The sequence below is a fragment of the Euphorbia lathyris genome, chromosome 1 (genome assembly GCF_963576675.1).
Source record: "Euphorbia lathyris chromosome 1, ddEupLath1.1, whole genome shotgun sequence".
Classification (NCBI taxonomy): Eukaryota; Viridiplantae; Streptophyta; class Magnoliopsida; order Malpighiales; family Euphorbiaceae; genus Euphorbia; species Euphorbia lathyris.
In genome coordinates, this window is record NC_088910.1 from 17,261,608 (window position 1) to 17,272,612 (window position 11,005).

The following is an 11,005-nucleotide window of genomic DNA, read 5'->3' on the forward strand; positions in this document are numbered from 1 at the left end:
TGATGATATGCGATAAGGTTGTTATCAACAATGTAGTTGCATATCTCCAAATGTGGTGAGTAAATTATATCAAAGGTACGTGAATTATATCTCAATTCACACTTTGGTACCTAGATTACATTTTGTCTCAAAAATATACCTCAAATATAGATGATCGGACAATTTAATAATTTTAACCTACAATAGGCAGTCAATTCGAATTTTACCATTTATTTGACCATCTTTTAAAGTTTGACTATTTCATTTATATTATTTAATTAAAAAATAAGAAGACCCACATTTTCGCTTCTGTTTCTCTCTCCTTAATTTAGTTTCTCTCTCTTTCTTTCCATCTCTTTCTTTTTCCTCAGATCGATCTACTAATTTTCATGGGTTTTTTGAGTTTCATACATTATTTCTAGATCTGTTCTTCTTTCTTTAGCATACTGAGGTTTTTATAGAGTAAAATTAAGATACAGAGAAAGCCAAGAAGAAGAAGATGGGTGAAAACATGGGTTTTTTTGTTTAGGAGAAAAAATGAAATTTAGAGAGATAAAGGTAAACTCAATCCCAGCTACAAACTAGCCATGTTCCTCTTTCTATAATTTTCATTATTTTCTATTGGGTTTTCTTCGTGGGCTTCATAAATATTTCAAGAATTTGATATCAGGTATTTGTTAAATTAACCAGTAGAAAAGTTTACAATCAACAACTATTCAAGCGATTAAAGGGGTAGGCGAAATCTGGATCACTCGATTGAAGAATTAAAGGGCCGATGAAATCTGGCGATTCGACTGAAGAATTTTGACGAGTGGAATTCTTCATTCTTCATTCTTCATTCGATTGAAGAAAATCAACTAGTGTTTCCTCTGCAGCAGCAGCACCATTTAATTCTTGTCTGTCTTTGATTCTCCCTTCTAATTTTTTCCCTCTTTCTTTCTGCAGCAACACGAGGTTCTTCTCAGTTTTTTTTTATTATCTCTCTTTTAATTTTCCTCTCTTTCTCTCTCTTAACAACAATATATGAAACGTTAGGTTCCAGAAACAGATTCACTATGATGGCTAGAAAAGAAAGAAAATTGGAAGAGAGAAACTAATGGGCTGAAACAAAGGAAAATTGGAAGAGAGAGAAACTAATTTGAAGAGAGAGAAATGAAATGGGAGAGAGAAAACAAAGGAAAAAATGAAGAAGAACTATTTTTCATGTTCATAATCAAAGAGAGAGTGTGCCTAAGAAAAATTTAATTAAAAATTTAATCCAAAAAGTGGTCAAACCTCGCATTGACCGTTAGTGACTGGCTAAACGTATTAAATTGTCCAGTCATCCATACTTGAGGTACATTTTTGAGACAAAATGTAATTTAGGTACCAAAGTGTGAACTGTAGTATAATTCAGGTACCAGTGATGTAATTTACCCCAAATGTGGTACCCAATATATCGAATGTGAAGTGCATTTAGGTTTTTGTATCGCATTTTTATATAAATGCAAAAAAATCTCTTTCAGATTTAGTGAAATATGACGTCATTTGTTAAATGCGAATAGTTATGTTTTGTCTGAAATACAATTACATTGTCTGAAATGCAATGACATTGTATGAAATGCAATTATATTCATTGAAATGCAAAATATTTTTATTGTTACAGGGTCTAGTTATCAAGATAAAAGCGGTAAAAGTGGATAATGGTGTAAAATTTAGGTACCCTAGGAGCTTGGGTTCAAAAGGCACGATAATTATAAGAGGTGATATTGAAGTGATGATTGAGTTGCAAAATATATTGACGCCTTCACATATAAAGGCTTTCAAAAGCAGATGTTTCAGACATCTTATGGGTTTGGATAATATCACCTTTTATGCTGTCTTTTTCCATACGTTGCTAACTAGGGAGATTAACCATGTTGTATCCCTCCCTAGAGAAATGTGGTTTTCTATTGGAGGAGTTCAATTGAGATTTAGTGATTGAGAGTACGGACTAGTATTTGGCTTGCGATTTTGTGGTTTAGAGGAGTTTACAAAGAATAAATAAGCTAAAGAAAAGGGAAATAATGAAAAAGTACTTCAAAGGGGTAGAACCCATAACTCACAGTGACCTATTTCGAGTGTTCAGAGAAACTGATTGGAGCTAGGAGGATGACGGTGAATCTGTTAGTTTAGCGATGTTGTTTTTCATACATCGTGGTTTGATCACCACCGAGAAATCACGGTTGGTGAATACAGATTGGATAGTGTTTGCTGATTGTCCAATATTGTTTGGTGTGTTCCCTTGGGGAGAGGTGGCTTGGTCTGAGACGCACAAGACGATGATGAGTTATCTCCAAAAGAAAGGATGCAATTCTGTCTTAAAGAAAAGATGGTTCTTGCTAAATATCAGCTACTTAGGTTTGCACGCGTAGTCCAGGTATGAATTGTAAATATTCTTTACGTAGGAATTATACAAATATAGTTTACATACTTGTTTATATCCTTTGTATATGTTTGGTTGTTTGAGCTTTGGAAGGCATCAGAGACATTCTACGTGAAGAAACCAAATTGTCTTCCACTCCATGTGTTTAGATGGAAGAATGGTAAAGCCCCAACATTTGATCAAGTCATTCATCTTATCAAGGTGAGCATCTCTAAATCGTCATAATCGATTTTATATCATATAGTTTATCACTTGATCATCTATCGATTTGTAGGATGATGCTCCTCCACGACCTGAAATTGTTCTTGAAGATGTCGACAAGAATAAGGCTTGGTGTAAGTTTCTTGTTGATCATATTAAGGTTCGCGAGGTTGATTATGACAATTTATTTAAGGGCTTCATTGATGCTAAGGATGAGGTTAAGGATCAAGATGATGGTGATTATGAGAGAAATGATCAATATGATGGGCATGATGGGCGGGGATAATCTCCCCGATGATACTCCTTGACCATCTCGGGCATCTCTAGCATCCCCTGATGTGATTTTTAAGATCCATAGGTTATTTCTCGAACACCAAGAGTGGTGTCAAAGTCAATTAGAGGTGATGGATACCAAAGTGTCGATATTGGACACCACCGTGTTGGAGTTGGTAAAAGATATGCATATCTTATAGGATTCTGATATAGGTTATCGTGTGGAGAAATTAGAGGATTACAATCTCGGATCTCGTGTTAACGTACTAGAGGATAAGGTGTGCACCTTACAAGGTTCAAGCCGGGATGATGTTGAGGTAATAATAATAATAGTGTTATTGATGTTTCTATTTTTTATTTTTTGAATTGTAATAGTAATATGTTATGTAACCTTATTAACAACGAGATGATGAAAACGTAAGTCGAGATGACAAAGACGAACAATAAGTTGAATAGTCATTACTCTTATCAGATAGTCCTGACATGGCTATCATCAATTAACAATGTCAGATAAGGAAATGATGCCCACAATTATGTTCCTCATACACTGCGTATGATGCTATAAAGTAAGAAAAAAACAAGACAAGGAAAATGGTTAAGGTTCATACTAGTTTAGGACCGGCAATATAATTGATCTGAAGCTACAAGAGGAGTACACATAGTGGAAAGCAAGTGCAAATGCCCAAAGTACTAGGGTTGTGAATGGAATTATATTTGATGAGATGCTCTATTGAAAAGAGAAAAATACTTTATCAAATTCCTATAAGAATCATATCATAAACATAGAAAAGGTAGTTCAAAATTGAGTGAAACTGAGTGAAATTCAGTTTCACATCTAGTATGTAAGTTCACATTTAAGGAGATGTGATTTGCAAGTTATGATCAGTATCACATTTTTAGCAATGTGATGCGAAATAAGTTCGCATTTCAACAGATAAGGTTCACATTTTGTTGTTTGTGAACATAGATACAGTTAAACCTCGATAAATGAATATTCGATAAAGTAATAACCTCGATTATATAATAAATTCTTCCGGTCCCGACTTGGACCAATGGACTAAAGTAATAATCTCGCTAAATGCATTAAGTAATAAAAAATATTTAAATCCTTAAGGGCCCAATAAAAATATAAAGTAATAATTATTAAATTATATACAAAATATATATATATATTGATCAATATAAATACCCAAGAATTTACAAAAAACAAGACCTATAATTGTGCCTATAATTATTTCTATAATTATTTGATTGATTTGTAATTATGCTAATGTGATAATTACAAATCAATCAAATAATATATTTCCTAAACAAGATAATTACATATCTAATGAATATTTATCGATAAATGAATAATTTATTAATTTATCGATAAATGAATAATTTATTCATTTATCGATAAATAAATAATCTCGCTTAATGAATTTTTTTTCCGGTCCCAACGATATGCATTTATAGAGGTTTTACTGTACTGATAGTACGTTCGCAATCCGATCGCATTTTACACTAAATACAAATGATAAAAGAGTGTGCACAATTTAATAAGGAGGTTCGCATTTAGCGATTTGCAAACATCAAACTCTCTAGAGAAATATATATAACTGCATAAAACATTACGTATAACTTTTCTAACATTGCAATTGATTATTATGTGTTTAAAATCAAAAATAACTTACATGATGTTTGGAGATGAAGATATTGAAAGTGATTTGGAGATGAAATGAAAATGATTCTTGAAAGTGTTTGTTATATATGGTAAGTGTATTTTTTAAAAATATGTAATGGAAGAATCTAATTTGGTAGCATGTATCTAAATGAGTCTAAATATGTAAAAAGGCTTACTTATTGGGTCAGTTTTATAAATTTCCCTTGTTTGAATACATTGAATCTCTAATCTTTTATTTTCTATCACATGGTCATCAAAGAGGCTTAATGTGATAGAAAATAAAATACAATAGGTTTACGACGTCCAAATAAAAGATCAAGGGCTTAATGCATCAGAAGATGAAAGATCAGGATCTCATGATGCTTTTTTTTTCCTTTCTTTTGTTGAAGTAATTTTTTTGTTGATCTACTATAGTTTCTTCTTTATTTGTAGTTTTTTATTTCTTCTCCCTTACGGGTAGTTGTAGTATGTCTCCCTATATAGGTGGTTGTCATGTTTTTTTATGGAAAACCCGAAGAGTTTTGTCCATCATCACATAGATTTTATTTATTGAAAGATTATGAAACCATTTCTGGAGAAAAAAACTATAAAGTCGATTATGGGTGAAGGGTCTGTTTAGTTCACATGTTCCTGTTTGTTGTTGATGTTAGTTGTTGTTGCCGATTAGTGGTAGGTAGGTATTAGTTGATTTTTCTACTAAAAATCGTTATTTTGAAATTTTACCAAATACTTGTTATTTAGTGTTTAGAAATTAAAAAGTAAAAAGTAGTTCTGAGAAATGGAACCATATAGGCACAAAGTGTGTTTCTCGTCATTGTATCTAAAACGGTTTCAACCAATTTATATTATTGTTTTATCACGATCTATGATTTTGAAGATGCAAATTGAAGCTTCTCTGATGTACTTATTAATTGTAATTAATTAATTACTTACGTCAAAAGTAACTATTTTTTCTATGACATTTTATCTTCAAATCAGACATAAAAATCCTTATGAAAATAATCAACCTTAAAATAATTGTGGACGAACAAAATAAATAAATAAAAAGTTCAATAGTTTAAATTTTTTAAAACCATATTTTCTATGAAATTATGTTTTCGATTTTCCAAAATTAACATTTCCGAAGCTTTCTCGTTTAAGACGGTCAATTTTTTTTTTCTAACCGAATAATATGACCTCAAAACTAATAAATTCAAGAATTAAAGTTGTTTAGAATATCATTTTCACCAGTTCTATAATGAAAGTTTATCTATTATTCGAGTGGTAATTTTTAATACAAAGGTGAATATGTTAGTAAAACGTAAAATTTAAAAATTATAATATCCAATTTTGAAGTTCAGTGGTTATTATAAGTGCATAATTTCCAGTTTTAAAATTTAAAATTTCTATATGATAATTTAAAATTTTATAAATGACTGTGTGATTTTATCTATTTGTATTTGTATTTCGTGTAAAAATATCTTAAAACAAGAAAAGGATCATAAAATATTTTGATTCAAAAAACAAAAAAAGAAAAGGATCATAAAATTACTATATTTCTCTTATTTATTAACGATCTTAGGGAGAATTTTTTTTTTCTTTCTTTCATATCATATGCATAAAACCTCAGTTTCCTGTTGCAAATTTTTAGACTATGGCTACGTTTTTATAGATGCACAAAAATATATAATTTTTTTTTTTAACCTGGAAATGATTTTCATATATAAATAGAATTGGCATCCTCAACAATAACGTTTGAGAGCCAATCAGGCACTACAGTTGATAAAAAATCGCTAGCATTGGAACAGGCCTGCCTAGCTACCAGATGTGCAGCCCTATTCGCTAAACGATGAATAAAAGATAATTTAAAAGAAGGATTGGATAAAATATATAATTTATTTTGTATTTTTTACGTCTAATTTTAGTTCAATCCCAAATACTACCATTTAGATAAAAGAAATATGAATTTGGGTTCTAACGTGAGAAAAAAGAATTAATCTAATTTCTAAATCAATACTCTGTATTTTATGATTAAGTAAATAAGTTAAATAATTAAATTAATATTTCATAATTGCGTTATCAATTAATCATCAAATGGAGTTTAGATTTTGTACCTACCAAATAGGTGATTTGATTTATTTAACATGGAAAAGAGTCAATGGCAGCCGATGTCTTTTGAAAATATGGATTGTAGCCAAATTTCATTTGGATTTTGCTAACAACATTATTGGGTTTAAGTCGATACACAATTATTTTAAAATATAAATATTAATAAATAAATTATTTATTTAGTCATTTGTTTTAATAAGATATAGTATAACTAAAACTATATATAAAAACATTAATCTTTAATAAAGAAAGTAATTCTAAATTTATTTAAGTAGTTATAAAGTGTTTATACAAGCATAAAGTGAGACTATACTTTATAATAAACCAATAAAGTTAAAATCAACCCAAGTAATGTGTTATAGAGGTTGGCATATTACTGTTGAGACTTGCATGTAACAGTGTTTTCTGTCGAGACAGATAGCTGATCTCACAAGCTTTAGATATATAGATATCTAAACAGTTACATGGATCTGGTGAAGGAGTTCATTAGGATTGGGACCCGACATGAGATAACAATATGGATTGATTTATCTAAGTGTCAACTGTTCATCTCATTGGTATTAGTAGGTATAACTAATCCTCAGACTCAAACATTCATTAATTAGTGATTTTGAATTATGGAGTGTGGTGCTTTGATTCTGTGCGAGCACGATCCACTACAGGGGAGGCCCTGGGGTGTGTGAGAGCAGGGTTGCGTATCACATAAAGTAATTGCAGAATAGTTAATGTTAGATTGAGCCTTCGTCACTCCTGATAAATGGGAGATATATCCATATGGCCGCTTGTGGTGAATTGACTAAAATCCTTGCAAGGTGATACAGTTAAGAGTAGAAATAGAAATTTCACTTAACTTATCTTTCAGAGTAAATTCAACTTGTACAAGTAAAAACGGACTCTTCGTTATATGTAACCTGGACACTTTCCATGGTTATAAGGAATTGACCAAAAGGATATAGTTGATGAAGAATCGTATTATACTGTACCTAATGCGGAAAGGTTAACGTCAGACTGTCAGTTTTCAACCTGACTTCGTATTTGCTCTGGGGGAATGTCATAGGTTCTGCTAGTAACAACTCGCGACGACATTCAATTATATACATGTTGAAATTAATCAGGATGAATTAAATTTCAAATGCTATATACGGCTAGTAGCAATAAGGACCTAATGGGTCGTACATTGGACTTGGAACCAGAGGACGGAAGAGTAATTTAAGTGGGACTATGTATGGGCCGAAATTTAGTGTGTAATTAGGGATAATTAATTTGATTAATAATTATAATTAGATTATAGTTGTGAATTAAATTAAAAGATTATCTGATAATATTAATTAGAGGTTTTAATGTGATTATAACTCTAATTAATTATCTCTAACATAAACTAAATAACTAAGTAGATGAGTGATATTATCTAAATATAATTAGTTATTATTTAAATAATAATAAGTATTTATTTAATTATCTAATTAGTAATTATATTCCGAATTGAATTCTATTTGATTAATTAAATAATACAACTAGGGTTAGGGTTTGAGAAGTCTATAAATAGACCTCTCTCTGCAGAATTTCGGCCAAGACAATAAGGGTGGCTAGAGAAACCGTTCCGAAATCATCCCGGCTTAATTACTATCTTTCTTACTCTCTCTTTAATCTCTTGTCGATTCCTTTAGAGGCAGTCATTGTGATTGCTATTATTAATGTTGATTACTAACAGTTCTTCTTTTCTGTGTTAATCAAAGTGTTCGTGGCTCACGGATTAAATCTAAGAAGTTGTGCGCACTTTGTTTGCAACTGTATATAGTTCGTCAGACAAGGTATTTCATTCTATCCCTCCTTGTATGAAATAACAATTAACAGATCTTGGGAAAGGGAAATAGATAAGATTTTATTATTCCGTTGCGCCTAGACTTGTCTATTTTCCTTCATCTCATGCAAAATAAAATGATCACGTAATTTCACCCTTCTTTGAGATAAAGGTCACGTGCGGAAATAGGCCGCCTAAGACTACACCAGAGGTCCAAGTTCAATAATAAGTGGTCCAGTGATGTTTAACAATGTCCAAGATCAGCACACAAAGCTTTAGCCTTAATCGCAAGAAACACTTTTGGAATTCTACGAGATAAAGGATTCCTTCCAGGATTCAGATTTCGTAAGAGAATAGGAATCCTAAACTTATAAGGATTCCTAAAGAGATGACAACTTTAACCTAATCAAACACTATATATATAGGCAGGTATGAGCACAAGATTCGGTACGTTAACTACTATCTCTAAACTAGTTCTTACCCTTCAATCTAGAGATGGCAACGGGTACTCTACCCGCGGGTACCCGGCACTACCCGACCCTAATGGGACTACCCGTACCCTGTATAAAAGGGTATGGGACGGGTATGGGATCAAAATCATTACCCGTTAGGGTAATGGAACGGGTATGGGAAGACCCCTTAGGGTACCCGGTACCCGTTACCCGTCATAATTTTTTAAAATATTAAAAAATATTATTGTGTTTTAGATGTAAGATGTGAGATTTGAGCACCAACATTTTGTTCTTCAATCATTAAGTGATACCACTAAGCTATTTTATTTTTATTGATTAAGATTCAATTTGTTCAATTTTTAGATGGACGATTTATTAAATTTATAGTTTGTTAAATTTGAATATTTTTTATTTTATTTATTGATTTTTAACGGGTAAGGGTACCCGCGGGTACCCGTGAATTAAATGGGACGGGTATGAGATGCAAAACATATACCCGTTAGGGTAATGGGAAGGGTAAGGGTAATTAAAAAATAAACGGGTAAGGGTTTGGGATTGGCACTACCCGCGGGTACCCTACCCGTTGCCATCCCTACTTCAATCTGATCCAATCATAAATCGGAACGGGCTCACTGATAGGGGTAAAAAAAACCCTTATATTTTAGTACGGTTTTAGGGATTATTTTGTATCTTTTATTATCTTTTTATTTGCTTTAATAGTAATTTATCATTGTTTTGTCAATTTTAGATTTTTAAATTACTTTTTATAATTTTATTAAATATTCATAACTTTTGTCAAGTATTTTGTCACTTTTAACGAATTAATCTCTATATTTTATTTTGAGCTTTATCTGTACCCAAAATTAAGAACTTAACCTACCAAAAATAAATCAAATTTGACTTCGTAATTAAAAAGGATTTTTGGTAGGATAATTAATTAATTTTGGGTGAATTATCTAAATAATATGTTATGAGATTATGTGCAGATTTTCAGAGATAAATGTGGAGATTTTTAAGGATCAGAATCAGGACTCACTCAAGAGTTCAAATTCAAATAAAAATCATGTAGAATATTTTGGCAAATTTTTAGAGATTATCTTTTGGCTTTTTATATTTAAATAATTAGATTTTTTTATCCCCAAAGATAAATTAGTTTTTATTAGATAATGTTAGAGTTAGTTTTTCATTAGAATAACTTTTTATTAATTAGTCTTTCATTAGAAATAGATTTTAGTTTTTCATTATATTTGTTAGGAATAATTAGTTCAGTTTTTGTAATCAGATTTCAATTTTTAGTTTTAGTTTTTCCATCTTTCTCTTTTTGTAAAAACCCTAGCTTCCCCCTTGAAGAATCCTCTTCATCTCCTCCATCTTCTCCATCCTCCATTGAAGAACATTCGAAGCTCCGCTCATCGAGGATTATTCAAGGTTCCTCCTTAAGTCCTAGGAAGACGCCTGCAGCGGTAGACAGGTTCCCTGAAAGGGATTTTCTTACTATATTACAACTTGTTTATCTCTTGATCCAGTCTATGAATCCTAGGCTCATTTTATCTCCGTGACAATCTTCTTCATCTTTAATGATAATTTAGTTCTTGTTTTGTTCAATTGATTAATATATTTAATCTTTGTCTTACGCTTTGTTTGATTGGTTTAACTCATTCATAAATCCAAATATTAAGTTGGCACATATTGCGAGCTGAATCTGACCTAGTCAGAGCCTATAAGATTGACGACCTTATAGATGATTAAGCCCAAATTGTTGAGCCTTAGAGCTAGTTTCGGCCTTACAAGGGAATCACGAACTAGGAACCACAGAAGGATAAGTAGGGTTAATCGCCTCGAACACAAGTGACTTAGATTAGGTTTTTAATCAGTTGTCTAAACAACCTATATTCATCATTATCGTACCATTCCATATTCCTTCGGGTAATTACATTATTGAAAGATCACCTAGGAGTAGAGTAACTTAATTAGGAGTAGCTTAATTTAACCAAACTCAATCTCAAACCCCCCCAAAGCCTATAAAACACTAGAAACCGAGTAGCTTGATACTTGCAGGAATAAATCCTGTGGATTCGATACCTGGACTTGTCCAGATTTTATTACTTGATAACGACGGGGTACACTTATCCCTTAGTGAG